We start from the raw sequence: 17,215 nt of genomic DNA on the forward strand, positions 1-17,215 counted from the left end.
GTGTGATGAGTTTCAAACACATCCCACAAATTGATTCATGGTGTAATTCAGAAACACTGAGCTAGTCACAAAATGTTAACTATGTTTTATTGAGAGTGAATTTAAGAGTGGAACTATAAAGACAGAATAAATAAAGAATCACTTCTCCAGCAACTGGCACATGTCACTTCAGAAACCTGGTTGTGTGTGTTTTTCAGATCTAATCACTTTTATTGTCACATAAGCAACAGCACATGCACTGTGGTAAGCGAAAGTCTGAGAGCAGTGCAGAATACAATTGGACATACTTAACAATACACATTATACACAATAAATAATGTACATATTATACACACAATGCATAATAAGATGAATGAATGAATGAGGCACAGTGGTTTCATATGAACTGATGTACACCCAAAGTGCTTTACAACCATGTCAGGGGTCTTTCCTACCACCACTAGTGTTCAGCATCCAATTTTACACATTGTACAGTTACAGAGGAACAGCGGGTTGAGAAGTAGGTGATGGCAGAATTGATGGTGTTAAAAGTGCAGTGCATAATACATTAGGTTCACGTTTGGTTGAAATTGTGTAAAGTGTGGAGTCTAAAGTGCAGTGTATGGCATAGCATAGAGTGGGGTTGTAAGGCACATCAGTTCGGGTTGTTTAGCAGGCCTGATAGCCTAAAAGAAAAAGAAGCCATTCCTCAGTCGGCTTGTGTGGGACTGGTGCTGCAGAGAGAGCAGTCCGTGGCTCGGGTGGCAGGAGTCACTGATGATCCTCTGGGCTTTATACACCGTCTGGACGGAGGGAAGCTCAACTCCTACAATGTGGTTTGTAGGTCACCTGCAGTGCAGTTTATCTACCAAGTGTTCTTGATGCTCTCCACAGTGCAGATGCAGAATGGTCTAAGGATGCTGGGGTTCATTCCAAACTTCCTCAGGCACCTGAGGTATAAGAGAGGTGCTGACGTGCTTATGTGTGCGGCTGTGCGCAAACCATGTGAGATCTTTAGTTATGTGAACTTAAAGCTGTTGACCTGCTCCCTACAGGCGTCAAAGGTGACAGGGTGTGTTCTCTGTCCTTTCCCCTGAAATCCACCACCAGCTGATTATGTTGTTGATGTTGAGTTAGAGATGGTTCTCCTGGCACCAGTGTGTTTCTTGAAGCATCTCTCTCCATTTTCCTCTTCCAGTGTAGCCTAGAGGATTCATAAGAAAACTGTGACGAGATTTACATGACCTTATTAACAGTAGTATACATACATGCACATCCATGTGAATACTATTCTTATTGCATTTTGCAATCAAATACCTATTAAACCGTTATCGCCAGATAAGCCGTGTTTAAAGGCTGCATTCTCCGGCAGTCGCATCTGAAGCCTGCATACGTCATAAGGCCGTCTCTTTTAAAATAAAAGTGAGTAGGACACTCCAAATGCGACCTTTGAACGAGTCCTTCTTTCACAGGAATTTGGAGTGTGCATGAGCTCTATCCTTCACAGCTGGAATAACCCACAATTCTTTGCGTCGCCGTTAACAACCGTCATTTTTTTTTATTTTATGAAAAGACGGCACCTCGCCAGATATACATGCAAGTGTTGATGTGGTGTTTAAATGCAATTAGTTCAAGCTTGTTTTTGTTTTTTAAGCTCGATTACCTCAAACAGATAGTTGTGGTAAACAGGATTACAACTGTTTAGTGCTTGTTTAAACGTTTAGAACAGTACATTGCTGACAAGATGGGAAACATTTCATAGTCATTTTCAAGTTATAAATAATTTCTCATTCATATAACTGGCGTGAGAGCACAACGAGGCTGAACGTGTTGGCATAGCAGCGTGATACTTCCTGCCTGTGTGTCCTACGAAGGACATCTCAATTCTGATTGAGGACACTCCGTATACTGCATCCTACACAGGACGGAGCCTTCAAAATTAAACGAAATGAGACACAGCTACTGTCTACAGGTCTCTGATTCTTTTTGGTCGACAAATGTAGCCTCGGAAATGAGACAGCTCCTGATAAAAACTCACCTGCCTGTACTTACTAACCCTGAAGACGCTGATCAGCTGGTTCAGGTGTAGTTGATCAGGGTTGGAGCTGAACTCTGCAGGACTGTGACCGAAACTGCACATCTCTGCTCCAAGGCCTGAAATGGAGAGGTCATATAAGGGAGACATTCAAAATGTTTACCTGTTGGTTTGCCTCCAGGAAAAGAGTTGGGAAACACTGGTCTAACCAGCAAATGTGTGCTTTCACAAGAATGAGTTCCCACCAGAATTTGTAATGCAAACATACAAGACCCAAGTTTACAAAAGCAGGATCACAGCACCTCAATGAGCACATGAAGTAGCATTTCTCTGGCAACAATGAGGCATACAAAACTAACAAAAATGAATGACATTGTCATTAAACACTATTTTCTAAACATCACTACTTACAGTAACGTTCCTTAATACAGAATGCACATCCTATGGGTGCAGTTAGTACTTAAGAAAAACATTTATTCTGTATTTTATTCAGAAAGATACTGTATACGGGGGAAACACTTGAAATTAGCCCGTCACACTGAATGTGCTGTTACCTTGTCTGTTGTTTCGTCTGCATCAAATATGCCCTGTGTCTTCCTAGAAAATATTATTTGGTTATTACTAATATTCCAAAATTTAAGTCAAAAATATCTTGAACTCACATAATCCATTCCTTCACTTCTTTATGACTGACACCAGCAGATTCACTGGTAGGAGTCATGCTGAAGCACAGTAGATACATTCAAAAGGATATTTAAAACGTCCCAAAATTGAATTTATTATTCAACACTTTTGAATAATAATTACAAAATGTATTATGCTTAGTAAAGTCAAACCCCCAGTCCAGCGCAATATTCAGTGTAGTAGTGTTTCTGCAAAATGCTTACTGTTTACTTTAAGTGTAAAAAAGGGAGTCTTTGATTCATTGTTTGAAAGCATGAAATAAATGAAAAGGCCATATTATTTATTTTCTTTTACAGTTAAATTATTATTATTTATGTAATCAGGGAGTTTTTTTTTTTAAATGTCGCAAAAGCACTTTGTTCCTACATGAACTGGCTACCTCTTTGCACTTCAATAAAAAAAAAAAGAAAAAAAAGATTTTGTGGTATTTGGCATATTTGTTTTTGCTGTAGTTTTAGGGGGTTATTTTTCCTGTGAAGATATCGAGATATATATTTGCTCCATATCGCCCAGCCCTAATAGTAACATCTAAGTAATAACTTACGGGATACAAAGTAAGTTAAAAAACGAATATAATATTGTTACAGGATATAATGGCTAGTAAAAAGTAATGATGGTAATCATGACATCAATGAAAGTCTAACCAGAAAATAAAATCTCTGCATGCCATCATGTTTTGGGCGAGGATGTAATCGATAAACTTTACGACAATTTTCTCGACAATGTTTTCCATTACGTCAATTTTGTCTTTTCTTGTCTTGTCAATTAAGTCATTTTCATCATACTCAATATCCTCGTGTACTCAATATCAGTGTCGAACATACGTCTGCCACATAGGTACAGGAACACAACAGGTCTGTGATTCCAATCTCAGACTGCGATTGAAACAGCATATCTAGAACCTCTTTCATCATTACATCGGGTGGTTTGGTACCATCAGCGCATTTGTCCGTCAAATCGTCCCATGAATTAGGCATTCCTCTAATTAACACCATATTTTTCTTGAGATTCACTTCACGCCTTGTTGTGTAGGTGTCAATTTGAAAACCGGGGTTGGATGCATCCGCAATAATCTTATGCATCAGATTACTCATCTGGTTTCTGTAATGATCTTTAAACATGAATTCCACACAACTCTTAAGGCCGGAGACACACTGCAAGCGTGGCGTTTCTGCTGCGTGTCAGCCGCGGGGCGGCTGCCTGGCGTTTTCTCTGCCTTTGCACACCAGAAGCGTGTCTGACGCGGCGCCTCTGCTGCTGGGAAGCCCTATACTTCATGTTAAATATAAATATATTGCCTATTGATACAGCAAAGACAACGTCGGCAGTAGCCTATTGACCATACATATATTTGGCATTGACGGCAAAATAGGCTACAGAATATTTCGTTCTGTATTGACAGGTTTAATATTTCAAAACGATAATTATGTTGTTTTTTGTTATTACAAGTAGGCCTATCTCTGCATTTATGTTAACCTAAAGACTTTCACACATGAAAATGTCATTTATTAATATGTATTCGTGTCAAAATGGCATATAAACTCCTTTTCCTATGCTGTTTTGCCTAGAAACGCTTCCAACATGCTCGCGTGTCGCGTGAAAAATAGGCGACTCTTCTATTTGAAGCATGCACGCGAGCCGCGCGGCTGACGCAGGCAGTATGCAAGCGCTAACCGGTTAACATGGGAGCCGAAATAAAAACGGACACGCCACGCAGCCGAGACGCTCACGACACGCTTGCAGTGTGTCCCCGGCCTTAGGCTGCAGTTCGCAACCATGCTGGAGGAGTCTTGATCGCTAGCCATTCACAATCGAAAGACCTTCCCAGAGATCAACGACGTCGTAGACTATATCCTTGCAGGATGCGTCCAGAAGTTTCCCCCTGATTTCTTCTAGCTTGACAGCAATGAACAGTTCTTCTTTCAATTCGTGCAGGATAGTACCGACTGTTCCTTGAATACGCTGAGGGTTAGATTTTAGCCCACAGCGGTTCAGGAGAATAGTAATGATGATATGAAAGAAGGGTTTAAAGGGATCCCCTGGTGTTGAGACTTGTATGGCTTAATATAACATAAATGATGTCTCTTACTGAATTATGTAGTAGAAAACCCATGAAAGATCTACGTTATTTTAAAAAATCGATTTTATATTTGGACCATGGGCGGCACCATTTTGTTTGCGTTCTAGGTTGATGACGTAGAGTGGTTGAACTCCTCAATCAGCTGGCGTTACCCGTAGCTATTTTTACCACAACGCAACTCGAAAATTGTTTCAGGGTTAAACAAAACCAATGAATTCCTTTGTAATTGTACTTAAAACACACTCAAACATACATGTGCACACAAACTCACCAACACAAGTCACAAACAGATCGGCGGCCGGGCACACACACCTGACAGACTGCGCTGTCTCAATCGAGATGTTGGGCTGCTCAGTCTCCACGACAGGGGCTGAATCTGAAATCGACCCCCTATACCTTGAAATAGGGCATTATTTGAAGGGACGGCCATTTGTAGTGTTGTCCGACACCATAGTGGACATGTTCAAGTGCCGCGTAGAAAACATCTCAGGTGGGATCTCCTTGTCATGCCAGTAACGTTGGAAGCCATCAGGACCGTCCAGGTTAAACATTTTCTCGTCTCGTCTTGCAAATTCTAAACAGGCAAGTTTTTGTCGTGGGAGGAGACTTGGCCTTTGAAGACGTTTTTTTTCTTGAAGCCCTTCTCTAGCAGATGACGTCTTATGGAGCTGAAGTCAGCATCAGTAAGGGCCTTAATTTGGGTTGAGGATCGACCGGTGTCTTCACGGACAACCCGTCGGATCCTGCGGATCAGTGCAGGTGAAATATTTTTGGGTCTACCACTTGACTTTTTTGTCCCGAAACTCGCAGTCTTACTGCGTCCATCCTCAGCAGCGATGGCGCGTTGCGAAAGGCCTTGCTTGTACAGCTCAACAATCCTGCCATGTTCAAAGAGAGAAAGCCTTTTTGCCTTTGCCATCAGGAGATCTTGACAGTATGACTGCTTGAAGGACAATGACATGAAAGCCATATTTTTGTGCAGATTTGACCTTTTTATGGCTATGGTCTTAAACTTTTGATCAGCTGATGAACGGCCTGTTTGAGTTTAAATGCAGTTTTCAATAAATTGCCTACTCTCTAGTTTTTGTCTCTTGCTCCTGTTTCTACTTTTGGCATTTTGAATCAGCACTTACAACCCGGTTATGATCCACAAGTGCAAAATCTGTAAAACTTGCAATGGATTCCCTGGTCTTAAGATTTTGTTCAGGAGTGTATATACATACACACACACACACATATATATATATATATATATATATATATATATATATATATATATATATATATATATATATATATATATATATATATATATATATATATATAGGTCCTTCTCAAAAAATAAGCAAATGTGATAAAAGTTCATTATTTTCCTTAATGTAATGATAAAAATCAAACTTTAATATATTTTAGATGAATTGCACACCAACTGAAATATTTCAGGTCTTTTATTGTTTTAATACTGATGATTTTGGCATACAGCTCATGAAAACCCCAAATTTTCTAAAAAAATTAGCATATCATGAAAAGGTTCTCTAAATGAGCTATTAACCTAATCATCTGAATCAACTAATTAACTCTAAACACCTGCAAAAGATTCCTGAGGCTTTTAAAAACTCCCAGCCTGGTTCATTACTCAAAACTGCAATCATGGGTAAGACTGCCGACCTGACTGCTGTCCAGAAGGCCATCATTGACACCCTCAAGCGAGCGGGTAAGACACAGAAACAAATTTCTGAACGAAGAATGCATTGTGGCATTAAGCATGTCACCATTGTTGAGATTCATAGGGTGATTCTTGATGTCTGTGTCTGAGTAAATCTTGCAGGAGTTCAAAGTGCTATAATGTACAATTTGTTTTAAAATGTATTCAACTTTTCTGGTTAAAACTATGTTGGATGTTTTCTAGAATAAAACAAGGTTGATGTTATATTGCTCATACTCAGTCACAAGATCAGCTAATTAAGCCACTACGCAATGATCATATTCTGATCATCAAGCAGCTGACAGCATCTGATTGTGTTTTCTCTGCTTTTCTTGCCATATAGCAAACCCTAATACAGCAGTCAGAGAAACACTAACATTAAAAAGTTATCCAACTGCCCAACTAAAGGAAACACTGATCACCATAATGGTGACATAAAAAACTATTAATTCTCAATAAGTGCTTATGTAGATGTATATCAGAAATAAAGTCAGTCTGGTTAGTAATGTGTGAAGCTGGCAATGCTGTTTGTGGAGTTGTTTAATCCTCTGATGAGATCTTCAGAGATTTAATGTCTTCTTTTATCTTCAGTTGATTTCATCTAAGGCTGTGGCTAAATTCAGTTGTAGTTCTTGTGTTTCTCTTTCCTTTAGAGCATCTGCTTGTTATCATCATGTAACAGCTTATTAACAGCAGGTGTGCATCATTAATTCTCAATCACTTAATTATCTCATTAACTTCAACACTGATTTGGTGTTACTTTTTAACACTCTGAGTGTGGACTCATAGTGGACTCATATAAACACCAGCAGTGTTCATTTAACACTGAGGATTTTGCTGTGTGCGTGTTCCCCTGATCTAAATCCCATTGAGAACATTTGGGGATGGATGCCAAGGGAAGTTTACAAAAATGGACGTCGGTTCCAGACCGTGGATGCCCTTCGTGAAGCCATCTTCACCACATGGAGCAACGTTCCCACCAGCCTCCTGGAAACAGTCGCATCAAGCATGCCGAAACAAGTTTTTGAAGTGATCAACAAGAACGGTGGGGCTACTCACTACTGAGTCCTTTTTTGACACTTTTAGTACTGTTGTGCATTTATTTTTGGGCTATGATCAGCTGTTGAACGGCCTGTTTGAGTTTAAATGCAGTTTTCAATAAATTGCCTACTCTCTATTTTTTGTCTCTTGCTCCTGTGTCTTCTTTTGGCATTTTGAATCAGCACTTACAACACGGTTATGATCCACTAGTGCGAAATGTGTAAAACTTGCAATGAATCCCCTGGTCTTAAGATTTTGTTCAGGAGTGCGTGTGTGTGTGTGTATATATATATATATATATATATATATATATATATATATATATATATATATATATATATATATATATATATATATATATATATATATATAATATATGAGAGAGAGAGAGAGAGAGAGAGAATCAAGAAAAAAGATTTTCATTATATTTTAATCTAGTGTTATTCACATATAATAAATGTTGTTAACAACTGAAATCCTCTGTCATGTGACAAAAAGTGACTAAATAGTACTAAAATTACTAAATTGAATTACATTTTTATTATCTTAAAAGGCTTGTACCTTTGCTTTCTGAAAAAGGACCACCAACTTTTGATTTGCCGTTGATGTGCCATAAATGGGACTGTGGGCTCCAGCAAAGTCATCTGTTTGCTGTGCTCTTAATGCACAATGAATGGCTGACATAGTGCCAATTTTCTGTCCTACAGTCTGTGCGAAGGCGAGCTGGAAGCTGGAAGCCAGATACACACTGGAGGTAATAGTAAGCAATTACCACTGGGTCGTTATTAGAGTTATTTAACTGTTAGGTAATACTTCTGTCACAATGTCTGCCACAGAGCTCTGTAGCCTAAAAGCTGACCAGAGCCAGTCAGTTCATGTGTAATAGCTGCATCCACAGTGCCAATGGGAGTATAGTCTGTTCTCCTTGTTAGGCCTGCATTCCTTAGCCTTCTCTTTAAGGTGCTCAGACTCAGGAAAATGTTATGCTTTGTTTTAAGAAAACCAAGTATCACATCATATGTGTGGCCCTCAGAGAATTATTGCTGGATTAGGCCTGCCTCTGTGAGTTCATGTGACACAGTTCCTGGGCCTGAAGGGAAAAGAGAACAGTGTCATTAGGAATGCAGAAATCCACAAATCTTAAACATAAAAATATATTAGCAGCAGTAACAAAGAAATTAAGAAGAGGCCAACTTTTAGATACAGTTTGAAAATGTTTTTAATATGCTCAATTTGTGGACAAATACAGGTAGTAAAAAGGCACAAACAACTGGCATTGGACTGGAACTTAAGCTTCCCACTTTTTTACAGTTGGGCCATATTGGGACGTTTATGCGTATGTGAGGATTTGCAGTGTGTTTTTGTATTTGTATGTGTTGTGAGGATTTGCGGTGTGTTTTTGTATTTGTATGTGTTGTGAGGACTTGCGGTGTGTTTTTGTATTTGTATGTGTTGTGAGGATTTGCAGTGTGTTTTTGTATTTGTATGTGTTGTGAGGCTTTGCGGTGTGTTTTTGTATTTGTATGTGTTGTGAGGATTTGCGGTGTGTTTTTGTATTTGCATGTGTTGTGAGGATTTGCGGTGTGTTTTGTATTTGTATGTGTTGTGAGGATTTGCGGTGTGTTTTTGTATTTGTATGTGTTGTGAGGTTTTGCGGTGTGTTTTTGTATTTGTATGTGTTGAGAGGTTTTGCGGTGTGTTTTTGTATGTGTTGTGAGGATTTGCGGTGTGTTTTTGTATTTGTATGTGTTGTGAGGATTTGCGGTGTGTTTTTGTATTTGTATGTGTTGTGAGGATTTGCGGTGTGTTTTTGTATTTGTATGTGTTGTGAGGATTTGCGGTGTGTTTTTGTATTTGTATGTGTTGTGAGGATTTGCGGTGTGTTTTTGTATTTGTATGTGTTGTGAGGATTTGCGGTGTGTTTTTGTATTTGTATGTGTTGTGAGGATTTGCGGTGTGTTTTTGTATTTGCATGTGTTGAGAGGATTTGCGGTGTGTTTTTGTATTTGTATGTGTTGTGAGGATTTGCGGTGTGTTTTTGTATTTGTATGTGTTGTGAGGATTTGCGGTGTGTTTTTGTATTTGCATGTGTTGTGAGGATTTGCGGTGTGTTTTTGTATTTGCATGTGTTTTGAGGATTTGCGGTGTGTTTTTGTATTTGCATGTGTTGGGAGGATTTGCGCTGTGTTTTTGTATTTGCATGTGTTGGGAGGATTTGCGCTGTGTTTTTGTATTTGCATGTGTTGGGAGGATTTGCGCTGTGTTTTTGTATTTGCATGTGTTGTGAGGATTTGCGGTGTGTTTTTGTATTTGCATGTGTTGTGAGGATTTGCGGTGTGTTTTTGTATTTGCGTGTGTTGTGAGGATTTGCGGTGTGTTTTTGTATTTGCGTGTGTTTTGAGGATTTGCGGTGTGTTTTTGTATTTGCGTGTGTTGTGAGGATTTGCGCTGTGTTTTTGTATTTGCGTGTGTTGTGAGGATTTGCGCTGTGTTTTTGTATTTGCATGTGTTGTGAGGATTTGCGCTGTGTTTTTGTATTTGCATGTGTTGTGAGGATTTGCGGTGTGTTTTTGTATTTGCATGTGTTGTGAGGATTTGCCGTGTGTTTTTGTATTTGCATGTGTTGTGAGGATTTGCCGTGTGTTTTTGTATTTGTATGTGTTGTGAGGATTTGCAGTGTGTTTTTGTATTTGTATGTGTTGTGAGGATTTGCTGTGTTTTTGTATTTGCATGTGTTGTGAGGATTTGCGGTGTGTTTTTGTATTTGCATGTGTTGTGAGGATTTGCGGTGTGTTTTTGTATTTGTATGTGTTGTGAGGATTTGCCGTGTGTTTTTGTATTTGTATGTGTTGTGAGGATTTGCCGTGTGTTTTTGTATTTGTATGTGTTGTGAGGATTTGCCGTGTGTTTTTGTATTTGTATGTGTTGTGAGGATTTGCCGTGTGTTTTTGTATTTGTATGTGTTGTGAGGATTTGCGGTGTGTTTTTGTATTTGTATGTGTTGTGAGGTTTTGCGGTGTGTTTTTGTATTTGTATGTGTTGTGAGGATTTGCCGTGTGTTTTTGTATTTGTATGTGTTGTGAGGATTTGCCGTGTGTTTTTGTATTTGTATGTGTTGTGAGGTTTTGCGGTGTGTTTTTGTATTTGTATGTGTTGTGAGGATTTGCGGTGTGTTTTTGTATTTGCGTGTGTTGTGAGGATTTGCGGTGTGTTTTTGTATTTGCGTGTGTTGTGAGGATTTGCGGTGTGTTTTTGTATTTGCGTGTGTTGTGAGGATTTGCGGTGTGTTTTTGTATTTGCGTGTGTTGTGAGGTTTTGCGGTGTGTTTTTGTATTTGCGTGTGTTGTGAGGTTTTGCGGTGTGTTTTTGTATTTGCGTGTGTTGTGAGGTTTTGCGGTGTGTTTTTGTATTTGCGTGTGTTGTGAGGTTTTGCGGTGTGTTTTTGTATTTGCGTGTGTTGTGAGGTTTTGCGGTGTGTTTTTGTATTTGTGTGTGTTGTGAGGTTTTGCGGTGTGTTTTTGTATTTGCGTGTGTTGTGAGGATTTGCGGTGTGTTTTTGTATTTGCATGTGTTGTGAGGATTTGCGGTGTGTTTTTGTATTTGCATGTGTTGTGAGGATTTGCGGTGTGTTTTTGTATTTGTATGTGTTGTGAGGATTTGCGGTGTGTTTTTGTATTTGTATGTGTTGTGAGGATTTGCGGTGTGTTTTTGTATTTGCATGTGTTGTGAGGATTTGCGGTGTGTTTTTGTATTTGCATGTGTTGTGAGGATTTGCGGTGTGTTTTTGTATTTGCATGTGTTGTGAGGATTTGCGGTGTGTTTTTGTATTTGCATGTGTTGTGAGGATTTGCGGTGTGTTTTTGTATTTGCATGTGTTGTGAGGATTTGCGGTGTGTTTTTGTATTTGCATGTGTTGTGAGGATTTGCGGTGTGTTTTTGTATTTGCATGTGTTGTGAGGATTTGCGGTGTGTTTTTGTATTTGCATGTGTTGTGAGGATTTGCGGTGTGTTTTTGTATTTGCATGTGTTGTGAGGATTTGCGGTGTGTTTTTGTATTTGCATGTGTTGTGAGGATTTGCGGTGTGTTTTTGTATTTGCATGTGTTGTGAGGATTTGCGGTGTGTTTTTGTATTTGCATGTGTTGTGAGGATTTGCGGTGTGTTTTTGTATTTGCATGTGTTGTGAGGATTTGCGGTGTGTTTTTGTATATGCATGTGTTGTGAGGATTTGCGGTGTGTTTTTGTATTTGTATGTGTTGTGAGGATCTGCGGTGTGTTTTTGTATTTGTATGTGTTGTGAGGATTTGCGGTGTGTTTTTGTATTTGCATGTGTTGTGAGGATTTGCGGTGTGTTTTTGTATTTGCATGTGTTGTGAGGACTTGCGGTGTGTTTTTGTATTTGCATGTGTTGTGAGGATTTGCGGTGTGTTTTTTATTTGCATGTGTTGTGAGGATTTGCGGTGTGTTTTTGTATTTGCATGTGTTGTGAGGATTTGCGGTGTGTTTTTGTATTTGTATGTGTTGTGAGGATTTGCGGTGTGTTTTTGTATTTGCATGTGTTGTGAGGATTTGCGGTGTGTTTTTGTATTTGCATGTGTTGTGAGGATTTGCGGTGTGTTTTTGTATTTGCATGTGTTGTGAGGATTTGCGGTGTGTTTTTGTATTTGCATGTGTTGTGAGGATTTGCGGTGTGTTTTTGTATTTGTATGTGTTGTGAGGATTTGCGGTGTGTTTTTGTTTTTGTATGTGTTGTGAGGATTTGCGGTGTGTTTTTGTATTTGCATGTGTTGTGAGGATTTGCGGTGTGTTTTTGTATTTGCATGTGTTGTGAGGATTTGCGGTGTGTTTTTGTATTTGCATGTGTTGTGAGGATTTGCGGTGTGTTTTTGTATTTGCATGTGTTGTGAGGACTTGCGGTGTGTTTTTGTATTTGTATGTGTTGTGAGGATTTGCGGTGTGTTTTTGTATTTGTATGTGTTGTGAGGATTTGCGGTGTGTTTTTGTATTTGTATGTGTTGTGAGGACTTGCGGTGTGTTTTTGTATTTGTATGTGTTGTGAGGATTTGCCGTGTGTTTTTGTATTTGTATGTGTTGTGAGGATTTGCCGTGTGTTTTTGTATTTGTATGTGTTGTGAGGATTTGCCGTGTGTTTTTGTATTTGTATGTGTTGTGAGGATTTGCCGTGTGTTTTTGTATTTGCATGTGTTGTGAGGATTTGCGGGGTGTTTTTGTATTTGCATGTGTTGTGAGGATTTGCGGTGTGTTTTTGTATTTGCATGTGTTGTGAGGATTTGCGGTGTGTTTTTGTATTTGCATGTGTTGTGAGGATTTGCGGTGTGTTTTTGTATTTGCATGTGTTGTGAGGATTTGCGGTGTGTTTTTGTATTTGCATGTGTTGTGAGGATTTGCGGTGTGTTTTTGTATTTGCATGTGTTGTGAGGATTTGCGGTGTGTTTTTGTATTTGCATGTGTTGTGAGGATTTGCGGTGTGTTTTTGTATTTGCATGTGTTGTGAGGATTTGCGGTGTGTTTTTGTATTTGCATGTGTTGTGAGGATTTGCGGTGTGTTTTTGTATTTGCATGTGTTGTGAGGATTTGCGGTGTGTTTTTGTATTTGTATGTGTTGTGAGGATCTGCGGTGTGTTTTTGTATTTGTATGTGTTGTGAGGATTTGCGGTGTGTTTTTGTATTTGCATGTGTTGTGAGGATTTGCGGTGTGTTTTTGTATTTGCATGTGTTGTGAGGACTTGCGGTGTGTTTTTGTATTTGCATGTGTTGTGAGGATTTGCGGTGTGTTTTTTATTTGCATGTGTTGTGAGGATTTGCGGTGTGTTTTTGTATTTGCATGTGTTGTGAGGATTTGCGGTGTGTTTTTGTATTTGTATGTGTTGTGAGGATTTGCGGTGTGTTTTTGTATTTGCATGTGTTGTGAGGATTTGCGGTGTGTTTTTGTATTTGCATGTGTTGTGAGGATTTGCGGTGTGTTTTTGTATTTGCATGTGTTGTGAGGATTTGCGGTGTGTTTTTGTATTTGCATGTGTTGTGAGGATTTGCGGTGTGTTTTTGTATTTGTATGTGTTGTGAGGATTTGCGGTGTGTTTTTGTATTTGTATGTGTTGTGAGGATTTGCGGTGTGTTTTTGTATTTGCATGTGTTGTGAGGATTTGCGGTGTGTTTTTGTATTTGCATGTGTTGTGAGGATTTGCGGTGTGTTTTTGTATTTGCATGTGTTGTGAGGATTTGCGGTGTGTTTTTGTATTTGCATGTGTTGTGAGGACTTGCGGTGTGTTTTTGTATTTGCATGTGTTGTGAGGATTTGCGGTGTGTTTTTGTATTTGCATGTGTTGTGAGGACTTGCGGTGTGTTTTTGTATTTGCATGTGTTGTGAGGATTTGCGGCGTGTTTTTGTATTTGCATGTGTTGTGAGGACTTGCGGTGTGTTTTTGTATTTGTATGTGTTGTGAGGATTTGCGGTGTGTTTTTGTATTTGTATGTGTTGTGAGGATTTGCGGTGTGTTTTTGTATTTGTATGTGTTGTGAGGACTTGCGGTGTGTTTTTGTATTTGTATGTGTTGTGAGGATTTGCGGTGTGTTTTTGTATTTGTATGTGTTGTGAGGATTTGCGGTGTGTTTTTGTATTTGTATGTGTTGTGAGGATTTGCCGTGTGTTTTTGTATTTGTATGTGTTGTGAGGATTTGCCGTGTGTTTTTGTATTTGTATGTGTTGTGAGGATTTGCGGTGTGTTTTTGTATTTGTATGTGTTGTGAGGATTTGCGGTGTGTTTTTGTATTTGTATGTGTTGTGAGGATTTGCGGTGTGTTTTTGTATTTGCATTTGTTGTGAGGATTTGCGGTGTGTTTTTGTATTTGCATGTGTTGTGAGGATTTGCGGTGTGTTTTTGTATTTGTATGTGTTGTGAGGATTTGCGGTGTGTTTTTGTATTTGCATGTGTTGTGAGGATTTGCGGTGTGTTTTTGTATTTGTATGTGTTGTGAGGATTTGCGGTGTGTTTTTGTATTTGTATGTGTTGTGAGGATTTGCGGTGTGTTTTTGTATTTGTATGTGTTGTGAGGATTTGCAGTGTGTTTTTGTATTTGTATGTGTTGTGAGGTTTTGCGGTGTGTTTTTGTATTTGCATGTGTTGTGAGGATTTGCGGTGTGTTTTTGTATTTGCATGTGTTGTGAACTTTTGTAGCGCGCGTATTGTCAAATTGATGAAGATGTTTCTTTATTTGCTGCGTGTTGAGCTGTCTCGGGTATGAACTAACCCTTTTAAATGTCTGTGCATGGCCCTGTCTCTGTGAACCCTAAATCATGAGAATTTCACAAGTAACTCAAATTTTTGTTGCTTATTTATTACTGAGAACCTTTGAACAAGTGTCTGTCTGATCTCTGCTCAGATGTATACATTTGTATGCATTTTAATTAGACATTATTATAAATAAATAAAAATAATGATAGTTAACAGTCTCGTATTGGCCTGTTTAACTGAGCCATTCATGGAACAAATAAAACAAGCCCTGACAATTGATAGAACATTTAGACACTTAATATTTCATTTTATTAGATCATTAGTTAATTGCATTTGAAAGATTTTACTTTCAATAAACATTTGCACTTTATTTGTAAAAGGTGTTTAATGCATGTTTGGCCTGGGTTTTGTTGCATTTGCACTGTTTTGACCAGCAGGGGTCGCCGTGGAGACGGGCGTCAGATTGAGTGGAAGCTTTGACACCAAACGCCACATTTGCTTCAACTGTTTCAGTGTTTGACGAAGCCTGTCTGCCCATCAGCAGTTACAAAATGCCTTAATCTATATTTAATTTATACAGTGAAGTTTATGCAGTTTTTTATTTTGATTATTCAATTTCTGTACCTGAACTACTGTTAGACTCTGAAACTTCAAGCACTTCATTATTAGCAATGTTCTTACTTTATTGCTGACAGTCCATTTGTATTCAGTCATGTTATACATATTAGTTGGAATCGAGAATTGTGAAATTTCACAAGTAACTTAAATTTTTGTTGCTTATTTATTATAATAAAATGTTACATTGGTCAACATATAAGTATTACACATACGTTCACAGTCTATGGACCCCCTAAACAAGACTTGGCCACCTCATGTATAAAAGTCTAGTTCCGTCACTGAACCTAGGGCTGAAAAAAGTTGGTCAGGTGTTCTCCATACACAGAGTAAAGCATAAGACTGATGTGTGTAAAATGCAAATGCAATGCATACATAAATACATACATACTTGTAAACATAATAAAAATAAAACAATTAAAGCATTGTCCTGCACTGGCCAAATGTATAATCACTATTGTCTGGTTCATCTCTGTCCCGTGATAACTTACACAAAACAGAAACACTTGAGTGAAATAGACTATTTTAATCTCAGTCACACCGAACTCATTATCCCAGAAAGGAGTCCGAGGAATTTGGAATGTCTTATGGGACATTTCTTTGCATGCTTAAAGGGGGGGGTGAAATGCTGTTTCATGCATACTGAGCTCTTTACACTGTTAAAGACTTGGATTCCCATCCTAAACATAGACAAAGTTTCAAAAACTAATGTTGGACGTTTGATGGAGTATTTCTGTGTCAAAAATACTCCTTCCGGTTTCTCACAAGTTTTTTTCGAGTATGGGTCGACTTGACGCTAGAGCGGAAGGTCCTTGTATGGGCCGTACGGGCTCTTCTCCCGGTAGGGTGCGCGCGCGTGACTAGAGCACGCCGTAAACAGTCTCTCAGATGCAGATCCAGTCGTCTGTGAACACTTATGTGGCGCCGCGCTTCTCTTTATTGCTATGGGTGACGTCGAGCGACTTCAACGCTTCAGCACAGCATTCTGGGAAGGCAGCGCTGCATTTGAACCGATTTGAACGCAGAAATGACGGGAAGCTTCACAACATCGTTTCAGTCGCGTCTCAAAATGGATTTACACGCCACTGCTGTCACAGAACTTCACCAAATCATACCAAAGAAGTGTGTTTTTGACGGAGCGGTCGCAGCGATAAAGGTTCGGTCCTGCTTTGGAAGCAGCCGGTGAGTAAAACTGCTTCAAATGTCTGTGCTGTTGGCTACCGTCGCGTGAGTAAACATCAGTAAACGACACGATCGCGTGCTTCGTCATTCAAATGTGCTAACGGACTCCATTGCTGTTCTCTGTATAACGTTACACTAGTCTGACGTGCAAAACCGTTTTGCTTGCTACTTCTAAGGTCTAGTCGCATACAATAGTCCATAAACCGAATCATGTCCTCATACACTGCGAGTAAACACACAAATGTTGACAGGCCACTAAATACAGTCCATACCACAGAGACGGACGTCCTGATGTTGCCGTTTCTCCTGTTCAATTTATTTCTCCCTCAGATTTGATTGTGGATCATTATCTGTATTAGCTGAGATAGCGATGGGTTTCTCCACGCTTGAGGACGTCACCGCTTTGCGCGATTGTCATTCTTTAGCTCCGCCCACACGATACGCCTCCAGGCGCTCGTTTTTTCCGGAAAGACTCGGTACAGCCCATATTTCTTTTATAAATATGATAAAACTAAAGACTTTTCGGAGATATGAAGGATGCAATACTACTCTATAGGTACTCAAGATTGACATGAGATTGACTGAAACTGAGTGTTTCACCCCCCCTTTAAGGCCACAGATGTTGGTCAAACCCCTGTTTGC

General features: G+C 39.2%; 1 long non-coding RNA gene across 2 annotated transcripts in view; it reads right to left on the reverse strand.

The window, feature by feature from the left end:
• Positions 1-345: 345 nt before the first annotated feature.
• LOC137084050 (uncharacterized) overlaps positions 346-17,215 on the reverse strand; it is a 648,504-nt gene continuing 631,634 nt past the window's right edge. Inside the window, exons 1-3 of one of the 2 annotated variants that reach the window (XR_010906686.1) lie at positions 2,569-2,779; positions 2,018-2,133; positions 346-1,183 (exon numbers count right to left, since the gene is read on the reverse strand). This is a non-coding gene — a long non-coding RNA (uncharacterized lncRNA). Of the gene's footprint in view, positions 1,184-2,017; positions 2,134-2,568; positions 2,780-17,215 lie in introns of those variants that run through there. The other variant, XR_010906687.1, reaches the window with a different exon arrangement.

This window comes from Pseudorasbora parva, chromosome 8, assembly GCF_024679245.1.
Source record: "Pseudorasbora parva isolate DD20220531a chromosome 8, ASM2467924v1, whole genome shotgun sequence".
NCBI classification, from domain to species: Eukaryota; Metazoa; Chordata; class Actinopteri; order Cypriniformes; family Gobionidae; genus Pseudorasbora; species Pseudorasbora parva.